This window comes from Copidosoma floridanum, unplaced genomic scaffold (genome assembly GCF_036245765.1).
Source record: "Copidosoma floridanum isolate Cflo_tuat_1 unplaced genomic scaffold, Cflo_Japanese_pri ptg000025l, whole genome shotgun sequence".
NCBI classification, from domain to species: Eukaryota; Metazoa; Arthropoda; class Insecta; order Hymenoptera; family Encyrtidae; genus Copidosoma; species Copidosoma floridanum.
In genome coordinates, this window is record NW_028321902.1 from 1,925,130 (window position 1) to 1,951,716 (window position 26,587).

Sequence of the window (26,587 nt, forward strand, 5' to 3'; positions counted from 1 at the left end):
CGTTTCTTCGACCTTTTTCTTTCTCTATCTTAGTTTTTTCTGTTCGGCTGGCCACGCAGTTTTTCACTTCGCGCGCTGATTAATGCGTTTGGGCTCGTACTATGGGCACTCCCGCAGCTGAGTCGGAAACTTGCGGACTTTTTTTTTTAGGGCTTCCTTTTTTGGTGTCAGAAGTGGGATTTGGGCTCTTGTTAGCCAATGATTTTTGCATTTTAATGGCTGTCGTGGGAATTCTCATCGTAGCAATGGCACTACATGTACAAAGAGCTAATTTTAAAGTGTTAGTCGCAAGCTGAAGGTAGCCCCCTCGACTTGTTCGACTGGTTTTAGGATGTTGCGAAATCAATGTATGTGGAACTGTAATTTTCCAATGTTCGTAAAATAAAACGATAAAAATTAAATTTTTAACGAAGAAGACAAACGGAATGTCTGCAAAATTTTATTTTCTTATGGACACCTTTTGTCAACATGCACGCGATATAATTTTCGTCCATAAAACGACCTATCAATTTTTTTCTGTTGTGTATTGAAACTCAAAATTTAGTAAAATTACTCTTAAAATACACAAAAAAATTAGGGCATAAAAAATTTTGATTGTAAAAAATTTTTAAGAACACTTTTGCTAATGAAAACTGTTGGAAAAATTTGACTTTGAGAGATTACAATATACAATTTTTTAGGAGTAAATAAAAGATTTCTGAGTTATTGACCAAATTTGACGAGGCACAATAGGACTTGAGAAATACCCTTCGGAATTTTTTGGTAATATTTGAATGAAAACTGTTTGAGCACTGTATACACAAATTTACTCAGTTAAAGAAAAAATTAATTTAAAAAGTTCCAAATTCATTAGGTGTTTTTTAGTTATCAATGTAAATAATTTTATAAAAAAAATTTCACGCAATTTTATCTCTGACAACAACATGACGTATCCGTAGATTTCTGCCATGTAATTTCATTATGCATCTTGCCCGCGTCCGTTGGTCCTGTAACGCGCCCTTCACATCTATCTCCTCGTCCCTTCAAAATTCAAAACAAGGACTCACCCAACTTTCCTTCGACAATCGTGCGATGCAAACACACGAGCGGGCAAATCGTCAAGATAGAGAGTACATAGAGGACCACAAGTATATACATACATGTGCGCAAAAGGGTAGGAAGAGCCAAGAGCGAGAATTGCCGGGTATAATTAAATTACAAATGCTCGGGTTGCTGCTGCAGTTCCTGCGGTCGGAAATAATTTACCGGCTGCCCCTCATCCCTCCCTGACTTTTCCGCTATTTGCCTCGGCGACGACACAGACCTGTAGGGAGACAAGGGCCGAGTACTGCTGCTGTTTTGTTTTGTGGGATCTCGCGTTGGACGGTCAGGTAGACGTTGGTGGATGTTGGATTTTTAAAACACGTGTCTTCAAAAGAGATATTTTTTAAATCTTTTTGAAAACTTTTTAAACGTAATCTGATTAAAAATGACAACTGCTGGAATTTAACCTTGAAGGTGTTTTACATCCCTTTTTGAGAGTGTCGGTGAAAATTGGATGCAGTGATTGAGAAAATATGTAATAGCACTTTTAAATGTATAATAGTATAGTTTTGGAATAAATTAAGCTTTTATTAACAATGTTAGTTATTTTTAAGCAATGTTTTCCTGATGATTTTAAAAAAATAACTGACTATTGTAACTCTATCAAAATGAAAAAGATCAAACGTGTAAGTAAAAGTCTAAAAGTATGTAATGTGATGCGTAATAGTAAATTACTTCTAAAAACTAGTACTTCGGAAATGAAAATTAAAGTTTACTGTTCATAGAAATCCTTAACCATGAGATATTAAAATTGATGGTTTATTGGTTTATTTTAACCTTAGGTGTCCTCTACATTAGAAATCCGACAATTTTTTTTTTTTTTTTGTATAGCAATTGGTAATTATTTAGCATGTTGAAAAAATTTGTGTGGATTCAGGATGGTTTACTTAATACTTATCATACAAAAGTATATTCAGGCTGAAAAAAAAAGTTTGAAAAAAAAATTTAATTAACGATTTGGTGAGCCTGAACGCAAATGTAGGAGACTAGAAACATTGGATTCTTATCGAAATTTAGCTGTCATTTAAAAACTATTTCACATCAATATTTGAAGCGGAAAAAAATTGTCTACAGAAATAATCAATACTGACAACATCAAATTCTTGGAAATAATAAAAATAAATGTATTGAGCATAAGGAATTTTAATAAAAATCACTATACAAAATAGGAATCTTGTAAAATAACAGTAGTGCTAAATAAAAGTAGAAAAAAGTAGTTCTATGACAAATAAATGGCAGTTTTTTTAGTTTGGAATAGACAAAACGTGAGATTCTGATGAGAGTTTGGGTAGAATTCAAAATATGTTTATTTTGTTGTAAGAAAAAATGTGCATAAAAGTTACAACTGTTTGACGAAAAAGATAAACACTGGGAAATAAAAAACTTAATGATAATAATCTATGATTAATGCGAAGCACAAAAAAATGTAAGAACTCTTTGCAGTGGATGTACGTTATGTTGAGTAGCTCAGTGTGTAGCTTAACGCGTTGTATAAAACAAGTGGATTTTAAGCATTCAAATTGTATGAATGCGGCTATTAACGTTATCGTAGTCCCTGACGATAAACAGACGTGAGACAGTTGGAAACCATTTGCTTTTTGTTCACTCAAGCAGGTAGACTACAGTTTGTGTTAATCCACTGTAAGTGTATTTTAAAAAGACACTGTCGAAATTTATTTAGTATTATGTGAATATTAGAGCTTGTAAGTAAATTTATACGTCCTTTTGACTCATTTAGTGCGTTGCAATAAAAAATGTATATATTTATCAAGACTTGAGGCAATAGTTGATGTCTAACCAACAGTCGGAAATATATGCAAAGGACAACTAAATAAAAAGTTTGTTAAGTAAACTTTGGTTTAAAATTGAGTTTGGGAATTGTCCTAATTTTTCGTGATTTTTTAACAGTGAAGTCCACGTTTGTCACGTTTTTATGTAATGATATTAAAACGTATACATCTCATACAAAAATTATAACGTAATGAAAGTTAAACTAAAGTTGCAATAACCTTTACAAATTTTTTTTGTAATCAAAAATTATTGGGCTGTTCATTATTATTGTAGAACTATCCAGTTCATTATAATATTATCCCAGCACAATAACTGGTAACTTAACATTTCGACAAGTAAGGAACATGTAGTCAACAAAATTTTTAGATATTTCTGAAGCATAATTTTTGTATACTCTTTTTAAACACAATAATGGTAGAACCAAATTATTTCATTACTTATTCTATTTAAAATTTTACTTCAAAAAATTCAATTACGAATTACTTTAGTAAATTTTAATCAAAAAATTTTAGATTGTAAATCATGAAAATAATCTAGAACCACCTTTTTCGAATTCATGATGACCCTCGTAGTTTCAAATAGTTTAATAACTCTTTTTACGAACTGAATAATCGGTCATAGAATGAATGTTATTCTGTTTTTAGTAAGTCTATTTGTACACAAATATGGTCTTCAAAAGTTGTAAAATTTTTTGGTGGTGTTCAATTGCATTATACCATTTTCATAAATGTTATTTAAATTCTAGTTGTAAATTACAATTGTTAATTACAATTGTTAAATTTCAACAATGTATTTTAAAAAAACAAAAATTTTATATAATCATCAATCAGTAATATTATCTATTGCCTGATTTGAATTTCCACTATTTAATGGGTGATTGAGAAAGTTTTAAATAGATTAGATTTCTACTTCATCAGTGATTCAATTGACGTTTAATGAAATCACGAAATTCACAAAATATTAACAATCCTCAATAACCCTTAAGATTGACGCTGTCATACTCGACTCTGAAATGATTGATAATGAATCAAAATTTTAATAGCAATACTTAACAAACAGTTATCGCTAAAAAATTAATTATTTTCAGTTCACATGAAAATTAAACCACTGTCAATATCATAAAAAACTGTGATTTTTGTGATTTCCGCAGAAAATTGATCAACGAATATGGAGAGTCCTTACGAGCATCAAAAAACGGATGCTAGTCAGAGTACGTTAAAAGAGCCCTACAGTTGCGGAAGATGCCAAAAAAAGTTTGCTGACGTCAACCGTCTTGCGAATCACATTGCCATTCATGCTTGCGACAGACCTTCCAAATGCCCAGTCTGCCAACAGGTTCTTAAATATAAAAATGGTCTTATGAGACACATGCAAGTACATACAGGCGAAAAACCTCATCAATGCTCGGTATGTACAAAAGCGTTTGCCAGAAAAGACTATCTTGCAATCCACCAGAGGATCCACACGGGTGAGCGTCCATATTGCTGCTCCATATGTCAAAAAAGATTTACCAACATTAGTAATTTTAACAGTCACAAGCTAATTCATTCGAATGATCGTTCCTATTGCTGCTCAGTTTGTCAAAAAGCATTTGTTTGCCCCCGTAGTTTCAAGACACACAAACTAACCCACACGGGTGAGCGTCCCTATAGCTGCTCAGTGTGCCAAAAAAGATTTGTCGATGCCCGTGGTCTCAGGGGGCACAAACTAACTCACGTGGAGGAGGACGAGAAGCTCGTGAGTTTCTCTACATGTTCAAAAAGTTTCAGGGCCGAGCGAAATTCCGGAAACCACGAGTTTACTTACATTCATGGGATGCCCTTTAATACAACAACTTTGGGAACTTTCAACCAAAATTTAATTAACTTTATTAAATACAAAGGAAGCCACGATGGTAAGAAAAAATCATTTGAGTGCTTCATGTGTAAGAAGAGCTTTGTGAGGAAATTTCAGTGGGAATTCCACTCAAATGATTGCGAGTAGAGCAATAGGAGATTAATAAAAAGTGATCTCTTTGATCTACTTATTTATTGTACGGATCAGCTTATGTAATGTTAATTGAAGCTATTTTAAGTTAAATACCACTAAAACCAATAAAGTTTTTGAGAAAAAATAACAATTGTAATATGTGTCATTATTTTCCAAACTCAACTTTGAAGTGGTACTGCTAACACATGATAACAATGAGGGGGCTTGAAATCTATGATTTGATAGATACGTTATTTTTTTACGTTTTAACTTTACTGCATATTATTGAGTGCTTCAGTTTATTTTTTAACGCTCTATGTGTAAAGATTGAGTTCTTATGCTTGCAAAGAGTGTATGGATTTGAGAATTGATTAATTTCATCTCTGGATGAGGTATGTGTACAATGACTACTTCGAGCATGAGTGCATTTTGTCATGAATGTCTTTTCACACTGAATTTTAAAATTAGCATTTTACATCCTGTTTAACGACTGTCGTATTTACTTGCTGGTTAAATTTCTCTAAAATAAACTCTGAAGTATGTAGAAAACATATTGCTTATTAATTTCATAGAAGTATCTGAAACTACAAAAAGAAAAAGTTAAAATGGTGTTAAAACAGAGAAGTGTACCAAACACTTTCAGGGATAATTCGTATTAAAGTTTCTCAACCAACGAAATGATGTCTTGAGGATCACGTCAAGTCATTCATTTTAAATGATATCGCGTACGATAAAATCGTTTCGCTGTACGAAGTGAGATCATTCCAGAATTTGACAAATCATATCTTTGTCAATTAATGTTGGTGAAAAAAAAAAAAAAAAAAAAAACGTATCTCATCTTTTTAGACAGCTAAACTGATTTATCCAATAGAGATAAACTGTTGTTTTTTGTACTTTTCCGTACTACTGGGGAGCTCCGCCTTTTGTACTCTTCGCGTGCCAACACCAAGGGATTGCTCAAACATTTAGTACGACTATTAATTTAAATAGTTTTTTTGTTTTGTTTTATTTTTTCAACCAAAAGTGTTTATTTAGACCCTTTAATAATTTTGTTACCACTCAAAATCATATCTTTGAGTCATCCGGCTGAGAAAAAAACCACATCAATAGTCTAGACCGAGAGACTTAAAAAGTCTTTTTTAATGACTTTAAACTATATGCACTCTTAAAGTCCTGGTAAATAGTCTGAAGTCTTTTGGAGACTTCTAAAGTCTTTGAAAGACTTTGAATGACTTATGAAGTCTTTTTTAATGACTAAAATTTTTTTTTAATGACTACAAGTCTTTTTTAATGATTTTAAGCTATATGCACTCTTGAAGTCCTGGTAAAGAGTCTGAAGTCTTTTGGAGACTTCTAAAGTCTTTGAAAGACTTAGAATGACTTATGAAGTATTTTTTAATGACTAAAAGTCTTTTTTAATGATTTTAAGATATATGCACTCTTAAAGTCCTGGTAAAAAGTCTGAAATCTTTTGGAGACTTCTGAAGTCTTTGAAAAACTTAGAATGAGTTATGAAGTTTTTTTTAATGACTTTAAGCTACATGCACTCTTGAAGTCCTGGTAAAAAGTCTGAAGTCTTTTGGAGACTTCTGAAGTCTTTGAAAGACTTAGAATGACTTATGAAGTCTTTTTTAATGACTAAAAGTCTTTTTTAATGACTAAAAGTCTTTTTTAATCACTAAAATTTTTTTTTAATGACTACAAGTCTTTTTTAATGATTTTAAGCTATATGCACTCTTGAAGTCCTGGTAAAGAGTCTGAAGTCTTTTGGAGACTTCTAAAGTTTTTGAAAGACTTAGAATGACTTATGAAGTATTTTTTAATGACTAAAAGTCTTTTTTAATGAATAAAAGTCTTTTTTAATGACTTCAAGCTATATGCACTCTTGAAGTCCTGGTAAAAAGTCTGAAATCTTTTAGAGACTTCTGAAGTCTTTGAAAGACTTAGAATGACTTACGGAGTTTTTTTAAATGACTTCAAGAGTGCGTAGTTCCTCGATCTAGACCCATATAATCTCAAATAAGTAGGCTATATCACGTAATTCATTAACCATTTCAGAGGACTCTTTGATGAGCCATGCATCTTTTTAAGATCTTGAAAAAATATTTTTCTTTTCTACGCAGTTGGTTTCAATGAACGGAAATAAGATGCGGCAAAATCGAAAAAACGACCTCCCTTCGCAAGGAGTAATTTATTTTTCATCAAGGAGCCTCTCGGCATGGGCGCCCCTTTCCGGAGAAAACGAAAAACACGCACGCCCAAAGACAGCTATAAGACGACGGTAAACACCAGATTTGCTTGCCACTCGCAAACATCGGTACCTACCTGCTGCTCCTGAGAGCTGCACCCTGGCAGGGACGAGCAGACGACTCCGCAAATATCTTTAATTTTCAAATCACGTGCTTTTAAAAGTACACACGGCACGCGCGGGAGTGACTCGATGGCGAAGTGTATTTACAACGGTGTGAGTTTCGTACACTCTTTGTTCACGGCTGATAAAAATTGTACTTTATAGCGTCTTTGCTGATAATTTTCTTTCGCAGCGCTTAACGCCCGGCTCTGATAAACTCCAGGAGACTGCACTGGCCTGTTTTCTCAACTTCGTGATCCTTACCCCCCCCCCTTCCCAAGGCGTCAAATTAAAATCCCGAACTTTTTCGCTTTGAAACACGTTTTCCCTTTTAGCCCGAGCCTGTACCATGTATAGCCAAAACTCCGTGCCGCTCGGCTCGTCGCTTCTTCTGTATTTTACACTTAACGCCGGAGTGCCTCCGGCGTTGATGCTTAGCTCGCGCAGGTGTACGCTTGTTTAAGTTTCGTGCGTGCGCTCATCGTGCAGCGCGTGTACTGTATACATAGTTACGAAGCTAGAAAATCGGGCTAAGCAGCGAGGTGGAAAATTAATTTGATGTTTTTCAGAAAATTTTGTATTTTCAACTCAAAATAGTCCCTTGGAGTGAAACTTTCGTTGTTTATGTTACCAGTGGGTGAAATTGTTAAAGACAAGGTAAATTTTAATTTAAAAAGAGTTCGAATAAATGGAACTTGCGTATAATTTTTAAGCAACGCGATGAAGACTGATCATTCGAGATTTGATTGGTCTAGGCTGATTAGATCGTTTGGTCACATCTGAAAATTCAGCAGTATGATTTATAGATATGATGCTAATGTTTTTAACTCTTAAGTGAAATGAGAATTATTTGTTTCAAAAAATTAAATTTAAACGTTTAAGAAAATGTACCTTTATTTTAATTGCGGGGGATGACCTGCGAAACGTGCAGGCAGCTGTGATACTTAGTGTGAGAAAAAGGTTATCGATATTTTTTTTCGATTGGTGAAACGTGAGTGATTATGGGAAACCACGCTTTTTTTAGGATTTAAGTAAGTAATACAAATTTAAATTTTTACAAGGCAGTATAAGCCCTTAAATTTACCGATTGGCAAACAACTCGAAATTCGCATTGCATGCTTATGCTTATTTACTAATTATCAGTAGCTACTAGAGTAAGAAAAATTTTATTTTAAAAATTAAGATTGTGATGAAACAAAAATCTACGTGTTTCATGATCTAATTCGAAAAAAATGATTAAACAAAAAGTGATGGATCTAATATAGTCGCTTATAACGTCACAACTGGGAGCAAGAGTCAGTGCATGAGTGAATACATCAGTAATAGATTGAAGCCGAATTCAAGGTTACATTAGTTAAGAAATATCTCATTGCAAATTTGTAACATTTTCATAAATTGTATTATGCGTAGTACGCGAAAATGTTGTGCATTTTTGATTTGAAGTATCATCAAAGGAGTGTTGAATCAAGAATTTTAATTTTTGTGCATTCACGTGGTAGCAACAACAGAATAAACGTTCGCAACACGAACCCACTGGACGGTATTTGAATTAAATAAGTATAAAATCGACGAAAAACGATAAAACGGAGGCATCCAGAATCAAAAGCATTTCGTTGAAAAATCATGCAACTCTCTCCCCCTGCGAATACGGAATCTTCGAGCTAATGAATAAACAATCCTAGACTGATGAGCGTAAGTGAACACGAGATCTGATCAATGGTTTTCACTTCCTCCACAGCCAACACGCATTGAAAAAAAAAATAAAATTAAAAAAACTACCTGCTCCTGCGTACAGGAAAAAAACGTGGGAAAAAGCACGCACGCGAGCGAGCGAGGAAAGCTGGGGTGATGGGCTTCAATAAATAATCAATCCGATTCACGGGGAGGGAGGGCGCTCGGTTTTAACGAGAGCCCCTTGTCATATCCGTCAGATGATTCATCCGACTGATGACGTCCGACCACTCCCGCGGGACACTACGCGCAAACACATATACATTAATATATCCGAGTGTATACCCGCGCTCGCGATGCATTAAAGCCCGTTTAATTGAATAACAATATAAATTTGCGATTCGGCAAATCCGCACGCGTACATGCGTGTGTCTTTGTGCGAGATGGAACCGCACAAACCGGATCCTGTGGAGGCCGAGCCGTCCTTGCCGATATAGCACACGGGCTAGCCACAGTGTGTGCGTTTTACACGTTGGTTATCTGCGTCTGACTCGTGACTGACGTGCCGCGTACGTATGGGTGTATCCGCGCTCTGTCGGAGTTTCGCCGATGTGCTGCATGAGCCGTAGAAAAGTAATTAAATGGAAATCTCAGTATTTTTTTTTTTTTTGCGATTTCTTCCCTTGGGGTTTGATGTAGGGAGTAATTGTAGCTTTCTATCGTGGAGATTTCAAAATTAACTCGAGGAATTTCCGGGTGATTGGGAAAATGAAGTCTTTGCCTGCAGGTGGAGGATATTTAATTTTATAATCCACAGCCACTGTTACGATTTGATTTTGCGTTTGATATTGCAAAATTTCATTGACAGCCGAGGGATGAAGTTTCCGTCGATTCGTGATTTCGAGTGCTGTCAGCGAGGCTCTACAGCTTGACAGCCTGGACCGCGATGAAATTTGTGTGCATCCCTGGTTTGCTTGTAGGTTCGTGTGGAGTTTAAAATAATCTGTCATGAGCCCACCAAAAAAACGAGGCTGGTAACGATGATTGTTAATGAAGCCTCCTTGGCGAGTCAAAAGCAGTAAGAATAATTGATCTGGGATTTCTGTGATATTTTATTGAAAAACAATGAGTATCTGAGCTCTCTAAACTTTAAATAGTGAAAATTTCAATATTTGCACAAGTGAACAAGATTTTCGCTGACAAAGTAGTGAAAAATTAGGAGCGTTTATTACCACCAAGTCGATATAAATTTCAATTCTAAATATTTATCAGTGATTAAACAAACGATCTTGATCCAAAAAAAGATGATTGTACAACCTATACACATTGTTTCGAGTAATTCCAACAATAAGTTAACCAACGAATGTAAATAGTAAAACGTTAACTTTGTAGAAATAGCATATATTTATTGTTTCGCAGTAAAATCTACTATTTTATAGCGAATACTCACTTATTCAAATAAGTTATAAGTATAAAACTTTGAAATAGTGAAATCGCCCGTTTCACTGTCTCAATAGTGTATATTAACTTTTTCACAGTGTATGCATATATACTTTTTTTTAAAATCTGTATACTTATCACTATTTGAAATTTAGAGAGGTTTGTGAAACAACAATCTCCAGCCTCTGACCGAGTTCGGAGGTAAAAACTGTGTGGTCTGAAAAAAAAGCTGCCCACGCGTCAGTGGCATTATTATTTTCCCATCGCTCGGCTCATCATCGGAATAGCTCAACAGCCGTGCTGGTCGACAAAATGCCATCGCGGCTCCCACCGCGAGAACCTTCCCATTCCGTCGGATGACCCGCAAGTCAGTTTTCCCTCCTCCGGCCGACTCTGAGCAGGATTTATCGCCACCGCGAGACAGACTCTCTTTTCTTTCCCCAAGCATTTTCCGGGCTCTGTATGGGCTTTTCCTTCGGCTGGCGTTAGATGAAGTCCTTCGCGCGCCCTCGTCTTTGACAAATGGCCGGGAAATATTTCGCGCGCTTATAGTCCTGGCGGGGCTCTTGTTTTATTCGAGATATTGCCGGAATTAGGGGACCTTAAATGGAAAGTCTTTTCGTGGGCTCGAATTGTCATTTCAGGGACTGCTGGTAGGACTTTCTTTTTTTTTGTCAAAGTTTCCGGTGGTTGGAGGAACTGTGGCCTATGGAGTTTGTTCGCGTCTCAATTTTTTTTCCTTATTAACGATGGTTTATCTTCCTCGATTTTTGATATTTAGCCGAGTAAGGACATAAAAATGTACTGTCTGAAACGCGAGCTGTTTCCATATATTTTTTTAAAAGGACTCTACAAACCGATGTAAATTAGATATATTCATGACTTGTAAGATACATAGACTTGATGTACCACCTGTTCAAGCTAAGAGAGCAAATATTTGAATGGTAATTTTAAGTTCAACAACAACAAATCCAATGTTAGATGATATCGTACTTGCACACAAGTTCAACGATACAAAAATATATACAAACAACCACAAAATTTATCAGTGTTCATTGTGCTTCCCAAAACAAAAGCACAAATTACGAATCTCCAAAAGCTATTATTGTCGTTCAGTGTGCCAGTCTGACCGAATATTTGCCATTTCTACTTGCTTACAAATTTAACGATAAAAAAATATAAGTGACCAAAATATTTATCAGTGTTTTTTGTGCTCCCCATAACAATAGCACCACCTAAGGATCTCCAAAACCTATTATTGTCGTTAAGTGTGTGAGTCTGACCGAATATTTGCCATTTCTACTTGCACACAAATTTAACGATAAAAAAAATATAAGTGACCAAAATATTTATCAGTGTTTGTTGTGCTCCCCATAATAAACGCACCACCTAAGGATCTCCAAAAGCTATTATTATCGCTCAATATGTGAGTCTGACCAAACATTTACCATTACTACTTGCACAAAAATTCAACGATAAAAAAATATAAGTGACCAAAATATTTATCAGTGTTTGTTGTGCTCTCCAGAACAAAAGTACCAACTACGAATCTTCAAAAGCTATTATTATCGCTCAATTACGAGGAATGCAAGGACGCGCGATTCCCGGGCGTCATGTCGCGCAGATACTCCCCTCCCATACCTGAGTGTCTCTCCAGGGAAGCGTGTTCGAAATCTTGGCTGGTGTGGTTCGATTGGAACCCGCTGATGGTGAAACTCCGTCGATATTGACACCGATCTTTGAAGCTGATGAGCAAAGGAACGGGAATAAGGATAGGGAAGTTGATAACATGGGCTTGCCGTCGCGCCGGGAAACATATTAAACGTCACTCGCAAGCTGAGTTCCGTTTCAGGCTCTTCTATCAATCTTATTTTTTATTTTATTTTTTTATTTTTTTTTTTTTTAGTAGAAAACTTCAAGGGGAATTTAAATTATATTTATGTACTAAAGCTTTTCATCAGTATTTGTTTGTTGAAGGTGTCTTGCTATACCATTATATGATTTTATTATTCTTTAAATATTTTAATGCTTGCTTGGTACAAGCGAGATTTCATTTGCAGATATCTATCATACTACACTTTTTTTAACGTATAGTCCTTGGTTTTCGATTCAAGATTTCTAATTTTAGTGAGAAAAATCCCGTAATCCCTCCAACATTTTCATATAGCTAAACATGATCATGAATCACGGCATCTACGTCAGGAGGCAAGTTTACTCACCTAGCACCTTCATTTGGAACGTCTGTAAAAAAAAAAGGAGGGGGAGAAGAAAAACCCAAGCAATCGAGGTTGCATTCAAAAATCTGCCTCCCAATCGCGTAAATGGCGAACGAAGCTTCTTTCAGCTTCATCGGAAAAAGGCGCGGACAATTCACCCCGACGAGAGAAAGCAATCGAAAAGGGAGAAAAAAGACAGGCGTGGGGGTACACACAACAAAAGCCGAGCCACTTTAAATGTCGGAGCGGCATCCCACCCGGGGATACATATATACGTATATAGGGAGAGGCTCAGCGAGAGCGCGTGATGCGCCATAATGAATAAGAATTAACGAGGCCGTGAGATTCGATCAGTGGAGCCCGCGACGCGGCGCACTAATGAACCATACATAGAGGCGCGAAGGCGAGCGCGTTTTGCATGAATTAACGTGCCCGGGACCCTGTGAGGCTTCATGTTACGTTTTTTTTTCTCCCCTCCTGCCTCTCGACAATAATATCGGATCTACGCATGGGTTGTTCCAATTAAGCGTCCACGCGGATAATCGTGTAATATCTCTCTGGTATCCGTTGTTTTTACGGATGATAAGTTGTTCATGGGGATGTGTCCCAAAATTAATCAAATTCGATTGTTGACATAGCCTGATCCTCGACCTGTGATACGGTGCGTGAGAGGACAGATTAAACATTCCTTTCCAAACTGCGATTGAATTTTCATGGGCCAGCGAGCAACAGCTGGAGTTCACCGATACACACACATCCAATGCAGCGCGAGAAAGAGAGGGTTCATGTGTGCTTGCAGGGAGCTCGGCATTTATTTTGTGTCGTAGTAATATAGTGCTTGAATTGAAGAAAAAATTTTTTTTTTGAAGGTGGTAAGAAGATAAAATAAAACTACGTACGAATATGTAATTTTGAGGGTACCATCTTTACGTCATTTATATCATAAAAGACTCAGCAATACCGAATTCAAGATATTTTTGTCTAAAGTTTCATTATTTAATTAAAAAAAAAAATTAGACAAATCTCGAGAACACTTTCCAATTATTTATAGTCCCATAAAGACTTGTGAAAGTCTCTGAAAGATTTGAAAGTCGCTCAAGACTTTCAATGACTCCAAAGTCTTCCAAAGTAACTGAAGGACTGCGAATATTTCGGAAAGATTTCAAAGCTGTTTGGAGTCACCTTAAAGTCTTGAAAAGTCTTTAAAAGTTTACGACAGATTTCGATGCCTCCCAAAGTCTTTTACAGACTGCAAAAGCCTCGAAAATATTTTATCGAGACTTTTAAGTGCACAGCCCCTCGAGGTAATACAGAAATATACTCCGCCCCTTTAAGCATCACAGGATATAAAAATAAAACTACAACGTGAACGTTCCATTAAAAGGGCCTCTACCACGTGCCCTCGGGACGCTACTACCCTCGATTCCACCGAAGGGAATTCAATAAAGCACGCACCATCTCATTTCATTTTCTCTCTTTTTAAAATCGCCATAAAAAATTGAGCAACCCTCACCATCCACTCGATAACTAATTAATCACGAGCATCCTTCTAGCAAAGACCACCCTCCGCTTTTGCTCCCAAACAAATAGCCGGAAGCCCCGCATATAACACACGCGTGACGCGAAAAAGATGCGCTCTTACGAGTCCATGAAAAAAAAAAAAAAAATCGACCGCCAGAGTCAAATAAAATTCATCGTGGCGAGTCGAAAATCACGAGCGCGCGTGAAGCAAGCTAATCGGACCGTGTGACCCGCGGCACTCGATTGAATCTCCCTCGATATGATCGGACGACGTACTTTATTTTCCCCGCCGCTCTTTGGTAATCGCGTACGGAGGTACGCGCGCGTATCGTTTTTCTCTCGTTTTCGAGTGTTGGAAATGATGCAGCCGATGTTTTTTCGAGCTCGATCGCGCGCGCCCTTGGAACTATGGAAGAGAGAGGAGAGCGGCCATATTTGACTGTAATTTTTTAGTTGGTGATACACACCGGAGATCTCGCTCTTTCCGGGCTGTTTGCTCGGCTGAGCGTAATTGAATTTCCGGAGCTTCGGGCGATGCATCACCCGGACTCTATTTACCCTTTCGGCGCTCCTCTCGGCCGATATATTGTAATCTCTGATGAATGTATCATACCCACGCCCGGTTTTTCGTGAACGTCGGGACAGAGGATGTGTTTTGTATCTTCCCGTGCATCGTAAGGCGGTACAAGTGTAGCCTCGAAAAACACAAGTGCAACCCCCCGAACCACAGCTAATCACCCTTTTTTGATGATCAACGGGGCGTGAGCGAACATCCGTCCTCCGACTGTACCGAGTTCCTCTGCTGCGGAGCCAATATCCGGCGAGCACGTGCCTGGGCTCATCCCAGCCTCCCAGGAGTACTGTTCCGCACCGGATTAAGACCCCCCATCCCTAGTCGGAGTCGGTGGATGCTCACTTCTGGGAGCTTGTAATTTAGCTGGGAAAAATCGAGATGCGACTGGGAGATAGGATGGATGTACAGAGGCTGCTTTGGAATTTGAACTCGAACTTGAATTTGCCACTACAATACGCTGTTTTTCTTTCACATTGGATGTGTGGAAGTTTCATTAGATCTTCACTTTCTGCTCTTTTCATCTCTTTATTGTTGTTGGTTTTTTTAGTTATGATGATTTAATAAGTAAATTTTTATTTAAATTTGTTAATTTAACTAAATTTGGATTATTTGCAGCAAGCCAGGTCAGCAATAGGCAACCCCAGTTTATTAAATGTAGGAATATTCTTTATGAATATGGATTTCCTTATCTCTATTTGGTATTTTCAATGACGGTTCGTGTGAACAGCTTTTATTTTTCATCTCCATTAACAAATTCTATCAAATAAAATAATTGTAAACTAACAAAATGAGTGCATGAAGGTTACAAGATGTGAAACATCCTCATTTAGTGTTAATACGTTTGCCAACGAGTAAAATCCATTTGTGGTCACGTAATTGACTTGACAAAAAAAAAAAAAAGCATTTTTACCACCTACAAGTGTCAAGATTGTTACTTCGACATTTTCCGTAAAAAAGTGCAAGTTCTTTTATTTGTTTGACTAAAATTTAGAGCCTGAATCCTGACATCCTCAATTTATCAGCTGAAAGTCAAGTGGAGTGAGTTTACAGTAATCAAAAAATAGTAAATAAAATTAAACATCCAATTGCTGGATGTTTAAATGAGAGTGACGAAAACTAAGGTTGTATTCGGAAATGATGCTTTGGTTCGCTCTAAGGTTGGTATCTACCTCCACCTTTACTTAACTAACCGAGCGTGTGTTCAGGCACTGTAAACACCGTTTAGTTAATCAGCTGATTTTGGAGTAAGTTTTGGACGCAGACGATGCAGTGCAAAAGATATTCATTTTCATTATTTGTTTTAAGGTAGTGTTTTATAAAACAGCTAATATGAGAACGACTCCACTTCTACAGTATAGAAGTTCTACTCAAAAATTCTCTCCAAAATCAGCTGATTAACTAAACGGTGTTTACAGTGCATGAACACACGCTCGGTTAGTTAAGTAATGGTGGGGGTAGATACCAACCTTAGAGCTAACCAAAACATCATTTCCGAATACAACCTAAAACTGAAATCTAGTAACTTTTAAGTGAACCATAAACTCTGCAGCCCCAAATTTATTTTTGTAATTTGTTAACTTCACGAGTAAATGGTTAAGTGGCAACTGTGAAGCTATACCTGACTTTATCCACGAGAAAAGCAGCCAGACCAGTCTCTTTAGTATTGATGTTTCGTGTTAACTTTGAGTAAAATCAACATGAATAATCACTCCAACAAAGCAATAACCTTAAGGAGACAAAAAGCATATGGTTCACGTAGCGCCGCGTTCGACAAAATTGCCCACTCGGCGAACTTCATACGTAACTTGCACAAGCGGAACCGACACTCGTAGAGAGAGGGATAGCGCATTCAAGGGGTTAGCCGTAGAGAGAGAGAGAGAGAAAGGGGGACGAAGTTGCGGAAGTGGGCTGCAACATGGCTGATAGGAGAGGCAGGCACTCAAGATGCTGGGGCACGTCGAGCACCTTTATATGGCTCTCCATAATCAACTGCATACCGTGGCGAGTTACCCGCACTCTCCGCCTCCTCGTCTACCTACACTTCTATACACGTATGTTTTAGACTGTGCTCGTGCGTTGTTAACTTGTATCGACTTTATACGTCGGTCCTACTTCCATATTGTCAATTTATAGATGCATGGTGGAGTTTGTGAGACATAGGTTGAGGATACTCTAAGGTGTCTCACAAAACAACAAATCTTTGAATTTTTGGTTTTTGACGTAAAATCTTCTGTACGACTTTGATTCTGTGAAGCAGTGAAAGTGAACGATGTTGCCTTGCAAAAGGTGGTTGTGGCCTATCCCACGTTGTTATATGTAAAAATAGCTTCAAGTAAGAAGAGGCAGGAAATGAAAATTAGGTATGATTAGTAATAGAGAGGATTATGTTTGGTTTGGACCTACAAGTTATTATATTCCAGCCAAAGTTGAATTTGAGCCATAAAAAAAGGTTTGAACAATGTACCAACTTCACGTATAATTTTTATGGAAATTAGTTGCGTCACTTAGTTAAATTAGAAATTTTATGTATGTCATGATTCCTTGATGCCTAAAACTTAGAAAAAAGTATCTGTTAAATTTTGAACATATTTTTTAGTCCACAATACTTTCGATGAGAAGCACACATTTCATGTAAAAGTTACATTAAAGTTGAGTTGAGTAAAATAACTATTGATTCCTGTTGGTTAACTGTCAAAACTAGGAGTTGTAATTTGAAACTCTCAGTAGTACTAATGATCAAGGCAGACAATCTGATGGTCTAAATTGGCCTAATACCGGATTCCAGATTCCATTGATAGTTAAGCCCTCTGTATCTCTCTTCATACCCCTCAGTTCTTGTTCCAGCTCTCTATTCCCACATATTCATCGACTTTCCAGTCAGACCTTGAACGAGTGAACTTTTGTTAGTGACAAAGTAAGAGATTATGTCGGACACGTGATATTCAAAGGGAAATATATAATATGATAAAAGGATGAATATGATATTGAAATTAGAAACTATTACCAATTCAATAAATACTATTTTGGAAGAGTTACTGTGGTGTTTGTACCTAAGCTTCATCAAATTATTTGAAACGTCCTTTGGTCTTAATAAATTAAAATAAATAATTAAAATTAAAGCTTATAAAGCTTATTGCTGCTATTAAAAATTTCTAATTCATTACATGAGACTCCTAGCTTTCATTCTCCTTAGAGAAATATTGACGAATTTTTACGATTTTTGAGATTGTTTCGTTGTCTTTCTTTGAGAATCGTAGTCTACTATTTTTACCATACAATCAATACGGGTGATTACTTTATTAATACAATTTTAATTTTTTTTTTATTTTCTACAACACTATTTCATTTAATATACAACCATATAGTTAAGAATTGCCTACCAACCAAGTGTTTTATGTTTCTATGCATTTCGTTTAACCATCTAGAGATTTTCGTAATATTATGTATTTGATGGAGTATCCAATACTCCTAAAAATCGGATGTTTTAAGTTTAAGCATTTTAAAAAGATTAGATTTTTGTTAAATATTAGAATTTATTGTCAATCGTTTTACTAAATAGCTAATATCTAAATTTTATTTCGCTTACATTTTCTGTATGAGAAATATCTTCGATGCGACACTTATCACTAAATCAACTTATCATATGTAGAGTCATTTCTCGAATTAGACCTGGATATTACAACATAATTATTTTTCATGTAATCAGAGTTGTACAAATGATCCAAAATATATACTAATTCAAGGTCGCGATCCCCCGAATCTAAGCCGAAAACAAAAGAAGACGAGAACTAAGGAAAATTCGACTCATCCAGTTAGTAGATATAACGAGTATCTCCCCAGATATACGGAGGACACTGGTAACGTCAGATAATTCCTTAAGTCCGTTTGCAATATTTCTCCCCTCAAAGCCTTCGCCCTTTCCTTTTCCCTTTATACCTGGTACAGTTCCGCAGCAGAGACACGACATTACCCTGATTGGACCGCAATTTCTCTCGACGTCTTACAACAACGTCGACGACGACGATGGTGACGCCAGCGGCGGTGGCAGCTTCCTCAGAAGACGGCCGATTAATTAGCGCCCGTACCACTAAATCGGATTAGGTATCGCGTGAGCTCCCAATCCCTTTCCCACTGGGCGAACAGGGTCTACTACATTTGTTGTTGTTGCTGTTATTATTGTTGTTGCTGAGCTAGCTATCACGCGATAGGGTGCCTTTATACCTCCATGTTTCCTCCTTTCATGGTGTACGAAAGATGTATTGTGATCCTTTTTGTTAATCGCCACATTTCTCCTTGTTTTCTCTGTGACTCGAATCAGTTATCTTCGTTTTGTGGTCTTTATTTTTTGGAAGTTTTCGTAAACGGTGCAGTGATGAAAAAAGAGGAATGTAGGCCTTTAGGCCAAATAATACGTGTCAGCGATGAAGTCTATAGAAAAATATTCTCAACTAAGTTTTAAGTGGAAAAGAATTGAATTTCAGCTAAAAGCTGAGGGTTTGTAAAAATCAGAAATGGGTTTGTAAAAGAAGCAAGATCGTAATTTCCGTAAATCGTCGAAGTCAGAGTTAGAGAGAGAGAGAGAGAGAGAGAGAGAGAGAGAGAGTGGAAGGAAAGTTTTAAATTGGAAAATGTGCCAGAGTAGCTGGCATCTTCTCGCTTTTATCTAGCCTAATTTTTAATCCTACCACTTGGTAAGTTTTCGAAAAAGAAAAAAAAGGGGAAAAGGAGAAACCAGAAAATTTGCCTCGGTAATAGCTGGACCCAGAAGCTTTAGAGAAAAAATTTTCCATCAATCCACTAATATCGTGGAAATCCTTTATCTCTTTCTCTCTTCCACCCAAACGTTCATCTGTCACCTAAGTAGAGATGGATATAAAAAGTGTGTTGATAATCTTCAGTGGATACCTGCAGTAATGCAACGCACCAGAGAACCAACCGTGATGCTATTATCAAATCCTCGTCTCACCAGTGAACTCACCCTTTTCCTCGGCGTAGTATAAACAAGCGCTCAACAAAACCAAATGATTAATCACAGAAGCAGCAAGACAACCGAGGGAAAAGGTGGACACATCTACCGAGGCTCTCCGGCTAGACTACCAATAATCATCAGTCAAACGCTCTCTCTGCCTTCCTCCTCACCCGGAAATGCCGGCATTTTTAGCTGACTCGGTCGGAGACACAGACTTTGCCAAAACAAGCAGCTGCGTTTGTCAGAACCCCGTCCCCCGTTTCCATCTCCCACCCGCGATCAGCCGGAGCTACTGTCCATCTTTCACTGTTATCGTTAATGGACGAACTTTCGGTCCAGACGACCTTTGGACTATATTTCCGTGACGTTGATGCTTGCATTATCAAATCAGACATTTTTCAATGTGGTCTAAGGGACTTTGTTTTACCGAACACATTTTTGAAGTAAACAACATTCGAGGACCAATAAGGTGTTCTAACGGCACGAAACTTCTACAAGCAATTTCTAAATTCCAACCCTCTTTAAACGCTAGTCAAAGTCTTGATGGAGGCTTCACTTTTTAATAAAAGTAGAGGCGATCCGAGCAAGGACCAAAGCTCCGGACCGTTGGATGGAAATGAGTCGTGAGTACGTGTATAAGTTCGAAAAAAAAAAAAAAAAAAAAAAAAAAACAAGTGAGAGGGAAGGGAACTTCAAACGTGATTTCCCTCGAGTCTCTGGGAAACCAGAGGCATTCTCTTCCATGTACCTTTAGCGGGCTTCGATCCAGAGGGGAGCAGAAGTTGTGCCCAATCAGGAGAGTAGTAGTAGTAGTGGAAGCCTGAAAAGATGACGATAGCGTGCAATTCTGAACCATGGCTTGTTTACCAGAGACATTTGTGTGCTTCTTTTTTTCCTCCATTGCTCGAAATGAGCTGGTATTTTCATTGTTTCAGTTGCGACCATATTAACTACGTTTATTATTGGTTAAATCGTATTAAATGGTTATTTTTGAATAAAAGTGGATTGGGCAATTTTCATTGGGAAGATAACAATCTCTGAAATTTTTAAAATGATGCAAATGAAGTGTGCCTAATTATTTTCAATGAAAAAATTTTAGGGTTAACCACTTAATTTTTCAGAAAATCAAGTCACCAATTCAACATCTTGTGGAATTTAACATTAAAATGACTATAACTCCAAAAGTAAATGATAAACTTCTACAAATTAAAACTCTATTTGTACTTTTTTATGTAAGTAATCTTTGAAAATCATGAAAATTTTATGTAAACCTCTTGGATTTTAAGAAAGTTAAGAGAAAAGTGATTTATCGTCCTTTGCGTATACGCAGATTCAGATAATGAGTTCTTGTTATTGATATTTTATAACTTTTTAGTCCAATAAATTTCTGGAATTTGAATGTGTGATTTAGGTATTCAATTATCATGACGATGAACAAAGAATATTTTTCATAATCCATAAAACCTTAAAGGGACCTTCGCTTGGAACGGCACCAAACGCCCAAACCACCTTACAATGTATTTTAAGTAGTAGCCTGCAGTACATGGACTGGATCCCATGATGCACCATTAACTCCAAGGTCCATCCACTCGATGGTCAAACAATGCTAAAAGGGACTCGATTGCCAAAAAAAAAAAAAAAAAGCCATCACACCCTGCGTAAAACTCGAGTAAGCCGTGGAGACACGCATCCTCACACTCCCACGCGTAACGCGTCACACTTACGAGGGTAAGTAGTACGAAGAGGGCTGAGCGATTAAACGCCAGGATTTGTATCAATATTTGCTCGCTCCGGCGGCGCGAAATGGAGGCACGGCGTTTCACCCCCTCCCGTGCTCCCCCGACTATTTGCCCGTGCTGGCGAGCTGATACGCCGGATATTTCCCAAAGCTGCTTGTAGCGGGGAAAGGACGTGCCACTGGCCTCGCGAGCAGACTTATGTAGCCCTCCCCCTCTTGTCCTGGCCTCCCGAGCCCCTTTCCGAGCTTCTCTTTTGCCGCTACGCTGTCGAGGCGCCCCTTTTTGGTCTGCGTGTGTATAGGATGACGGAGCCCCGTGTCGTTTATATTTCATTTACGTCGAGGTGCGCCTGGAAAATTTACGCGCGTTGATCGCTTTTCTCGCACTTTCGCTTTGATGCTACTGAAGGAAACGGCGAGGGGACACTTGTCGGAATTACAGCTCGACTTTGAAGCATTTCATAATTTCAACCCTTTTTTAAGGATTTTCTTGGAGGGGTTGAATTGATGTTTTTTTTTTTTTACTTTTCTTCTGTATTACTGTAGTGTGTAGGATCACTTTTATAATCATTGTTGCAAAAAGTCTTATTTGTGTTAATTGCTTATATTTATGGAACCCATCAAAATAATATTATGAATATTACAATCATACCGACAACAGTAATAATGACAATTGGTGGAACCAACTGAATTGTACTGGATTTTTTACTAGTAAAATATTAATTTATCTTAATAAATGTAAATGCAAGTTCGTCGATGATTAACTAGAAAATATTTTAAATCACCTTACAAGGCATTGATTTTGCCAGGTGAAGCAACTCATTTTATTATTAACAAACACGTTATTTTGTATGGTTTTAATTTTTTCTTTTCTAAAAGATTTATTTCAAATATGATATGTAACTTCTCCTCAGATGCTTGCATCGATATTTTATTTACTCACAAAGAAGCGTTGAATGGGTTAATAAATATTTTAATAAATGGGCTGTTACAAACAATGTGTTGGCGTAAAAATATAAAACAATATTTCCAAAGCAGTGTGTGCGTGTGCACGAGTGTGTTTTCAGTCAATGACTTGATTCATGAATTCTGAAATCTGATAATTTGTGGTTTAAAAATTGTTTAACCTATATCGCTGTTAGGATGTCACTTTAAAGTTTGATACAAATTTTATTTCCATTCCTTAATTTTTTTTTAATCTAATTTTTATTGCTTTTATTGTTCATACAAATTCACTCTTGTAGAGTATTCAAGTACATTTATTTTTGTTTTTATCTTGATTATAACATGTCAGTTTTTCGTCTTTTCAATGAATGAATTCGTTAGTTAAATAAATCACAACCCTTATTATTCAAAATTCAGTTACGAAATTTGGACTATACATATGCTTAATAATTAAATTGTATCGATGAAAACTTCAAATGGTGTTTCTAATAATTCAGGGCTCTAACTTTTGTTCTTAAAAAATTTCGTAAGAAGACATACAATTGTATCTTCTTACCATACAACAATCGTCGATAAAAAACGTTTCACTTTTTCGTAGGAAAAAATAATGCATTCCACAGTTTGGTCCAATCCATTAAGAGCGTTTACGGTGACTAATCGCGTGTGACCATCCCAAAAATGTTCGAACCAACGTTTCCAGTTTCTCATACATCTAAAATCCATACCCATATTTAATTTTCAATGAGCACTTTTATCGCCGAGCAATGCACAGTCGAGTCGCTCCCACTTCAACACAGTAACGTCAGCTCGCGCGAAAACCCGTCAGCCGCACTTATACGCCATCCAATCTGGTACACGTACACACACCTACCCGCATATATACGTCAGTTAGCACAAGGGACAGGTGTACATCGAACTCCCGCTCTGGTGTCCTCTCGCGTGTATCCATACACACGCGCGCCTAACGTACCAAACGGATGTTGAAACACGCTTCGGCGCTACATATACACGCAGAGAGAGAGAGAGAGAGATGCGCGGGGCTGAAAATCGACAAACGATCGACTGGTGTTTGCAGGATTGACGGGCACGCGCGCGCTCTCTTGTGTACACATAATATCACCGGGGCACATGTTTGACAGCGCGAGAGGAAAAAAAAAAAAAAAAACGGAAATATCACCCGGAGATCTTAATGCAAACGCTCGGGGTTCGGTGACAACTGTTGCGTCAATCTAATCACTGTCGAGCCGGAGTCGCTGTATGATTATCTCCCCGTCCCTTTCACTCGTAATGGTAACGCTCTAGTTGTTCGTGTGCACACGTATACACACATATATATATATGTGCACGCGATGCTGCTGTCGTTTCCTATTTGCGCGACAATCGCTCGCTTCTTTGTGCTCTACATACATATATATATGTATACGTATACATACACTGTGTACACGTGCATTGCTGCATCCGAAACTCTCGGCGCTTGTCTAATTAAACGGCCGTTTGTCCATCCTCTGAGCGTTATCTAATTCGATGCTATTAGCGTTTGCGTTCCCGTCTTTCACAGTGTATTGCTTTAGCACAGCCAGGGGTGGACATGTGAGTCTTGTGCATCCAAATCAACGGCCCTTGTGTGCTCATGAAGCTTACATTCGGTGCAATAAACGGTTTTTTATAAAGGACATTGGAATGACTAACATAATGAGCGATGAATCGTCGAAGACACCAGGTAGCGTATACAGTTATGTGGTGCGTTGATTCTGTGAAATTTGATTTTATTGTTATGAAAAAAGAACGAGTTGACTCTACTAATGGTAGAGTTTGGAATTTCTTTACCTCTATTTATGAAAGGTTGAACAAATTGCAGTTAAAATTGAAATGTAACATTGGTTTCCAACAACCCCTTGCGTGGGAAAATTTTCTAGTTGAACCAAGCTTATTCCAAATTACTGAAGCTTTACTACGTAAGATTCTCACTAACTCGACTGATATAAGATTTCTTGCTTAAATAAAAACAAATAAATAAAAAACTTTTTTCAATAGTTAAAAGAAAAAACAGTTTATTTTAATATGAAAACTGCCCAGTTGTACGTATTTATTGTACGCCAGAGGATAATTACTTATTCATGGTGATTTGATGTATCAGCTAAATAATAATTCTTAATTATCCACAAAAACGGCTGTGACCACTGCAAATTTTCAGTAAAAAAAATCAAATTTTCGTTACAGTGTAATAGAGATTAATCTTTTTATCTGTCTGTACTTTAAACGCTTAAAGAAATAACTATAGATTGGCATCCAAAGATTAAAAAATATCATGCAACTTTGTATAACATTCGTCAGCTCCACTTTTTTAATTTATTGAATCATAGGTATGAAAAAATTTCTAAATTTTTTTATTGGTAAGTATATAAGCTATCATTCTCATGACCTTTGATCCATAATCAACACTTAACAGAATGGTTTGGAGCAAACAGATCTACATACACCCATAAAGATAACAAAAACCCAAACTCTCGACAGTGTATGCATAAGTGGTGAGTCGAAAAAGTTTGCCACCCAAACAGCATACACTTTTCCTCTTCCCCTCACTCGACCACTGCACGGGCAAACAGTCCCGTAATTCCTTCCCCTTGGCACTGCACGTTTGCCAAAATACTTTTGTAATTGCATCACAGCTTAAAAATCAATCGTCGCGTAGCCGTTGCCGCACAAACAAGAATCAAACACAAACAGTGCCAGCAGGGACATTCAAGACGATCTATGTATAGAAAACCATACAATAAAAATTCCTCTTTCTCGGATACTGTTTGTCTTGAGGAGGTTTTACACACGGACGAGGGGGTGCAAGGTGCTTCTCTTGCCTCGAGGTGACGTGTGTACGTACGAGCTGATCGAATCCATTTCACTTTGGATTCGGAAGTCTGTTTATTTTTAATTCTACCGCTGGAAGTGTGGCTGCGTGTGTATTTGGGATCTTGCGAATGGAATTCGATTTTTTTTTCTCCCTCATACCGTACGATCGTTTTGTTTGTACTGCCGAGATAAACTGTTGGTATATGTACGGGTGGTCGATAAATACCGTACAGTCGAGCGTAAATTGTTGACGAAAAATGATATTTAGCTTCCCCGTTATGCGTTTTGTTGAGGAAAGTGAAATTAAATACTGGAGCGTCTGGGAAAATGTGTTCCTTCGCTTGTATATTTTTGCCACTCGAGTCAAGGCTGTGTAGTATTGTTGTTAAACAACGTGCACGCTTACATCCTTATCAGTGAATTGTTGAAAAAGTTGATAAACTTGATTATTTTCATACTCATGTTGTCTGCTAAATATCTTTTTTTTTCTGTGATAAATGTAGTATGGATTGGAAACAAGTGGACCAATATGGAATAAAACAAACATTCAAGTTTGACATTTGCGAGGAGCCATAAATATTTGAAATCATTTTCATCCCCTCGAATAAAATCAGTTCAAGCCATTTGATACATTTATGAAGGTACGCAAATAAAAATGTAACGAAATTTCGTTCGAAATGTAGTGGAATCAAAGAAATTCTTGAATCACTCCAAAATGAACATTTATAAACAATGCAAGTGAACAAATTTTTGAATAAAAGAAAATACATTTTATTTTTCTATCCTGTATAAAGTAAAAAACCGAATTAAAATAATCATAAAATATTGTTTTTAAGAGATGATTGTCTCTAAAACAATACAAAAATGCGACCAACAGTTTTTGTCCTCCACATTATACAACTATTGTACAAGAAAGTTTGTGAAATGACTAGTATATTCTATGAAATATCAGTATTAAAATCATAAAAGCTGAAATCGTTACAAATCGTATCGAAATCATTACCGATTTCATTCATGATTTAAAAGTCATTCGATGCGAGACCAATGGAAAAGGAAACAACGAACCCATTCATTCTCTATCAATTATCATACCAAGCAAAAGCCTTTGAAGGCTCATACCGATCTTTACAAAAATCCTAAACCATCGCTGAGCCTCTTACGTATACGAAGAAAAAAGCCGTAGACGAGAGGGTTTCTCAGAACTGGAGTTGAACTTTCAGCGGATGGAATAAGTGCAAGAGGAAGAAGACGATACTTCCCGGGGAAAGGACGAGGAAAAACCGGGAGGAGCAGGGGTGGGTCTGACGATGATTGCGAGTACTGGGTGTACAACGCGACGCTGATGCGAAGCAATTAAATCCACCTGCCGTAGACACGCGCATCCACGACAAAGGAAGCAGCTAAGGAGGAAAAGGGGGAGGGGCACGATTGTCTCTTGAAGTTGCGTCGTTTAAAGTTCCAAGTAAAGTAAGAG

General features: G+C 37.2%; 1 protein-coding gene across 1 annotated transcript in view; it reads left to right on the plus strand.

The window, feature by feature from the left end:
• Window positions 1–26,587, plus strand: part of bru3 (CUGBP Elav-like family member bruno 3) — an 825,259-nt gene that overhangs the window by 410,719 nt on the left and 387,953 nt on the right. The gene's annotated exons all lie outside the window — the stretch shown is intronic.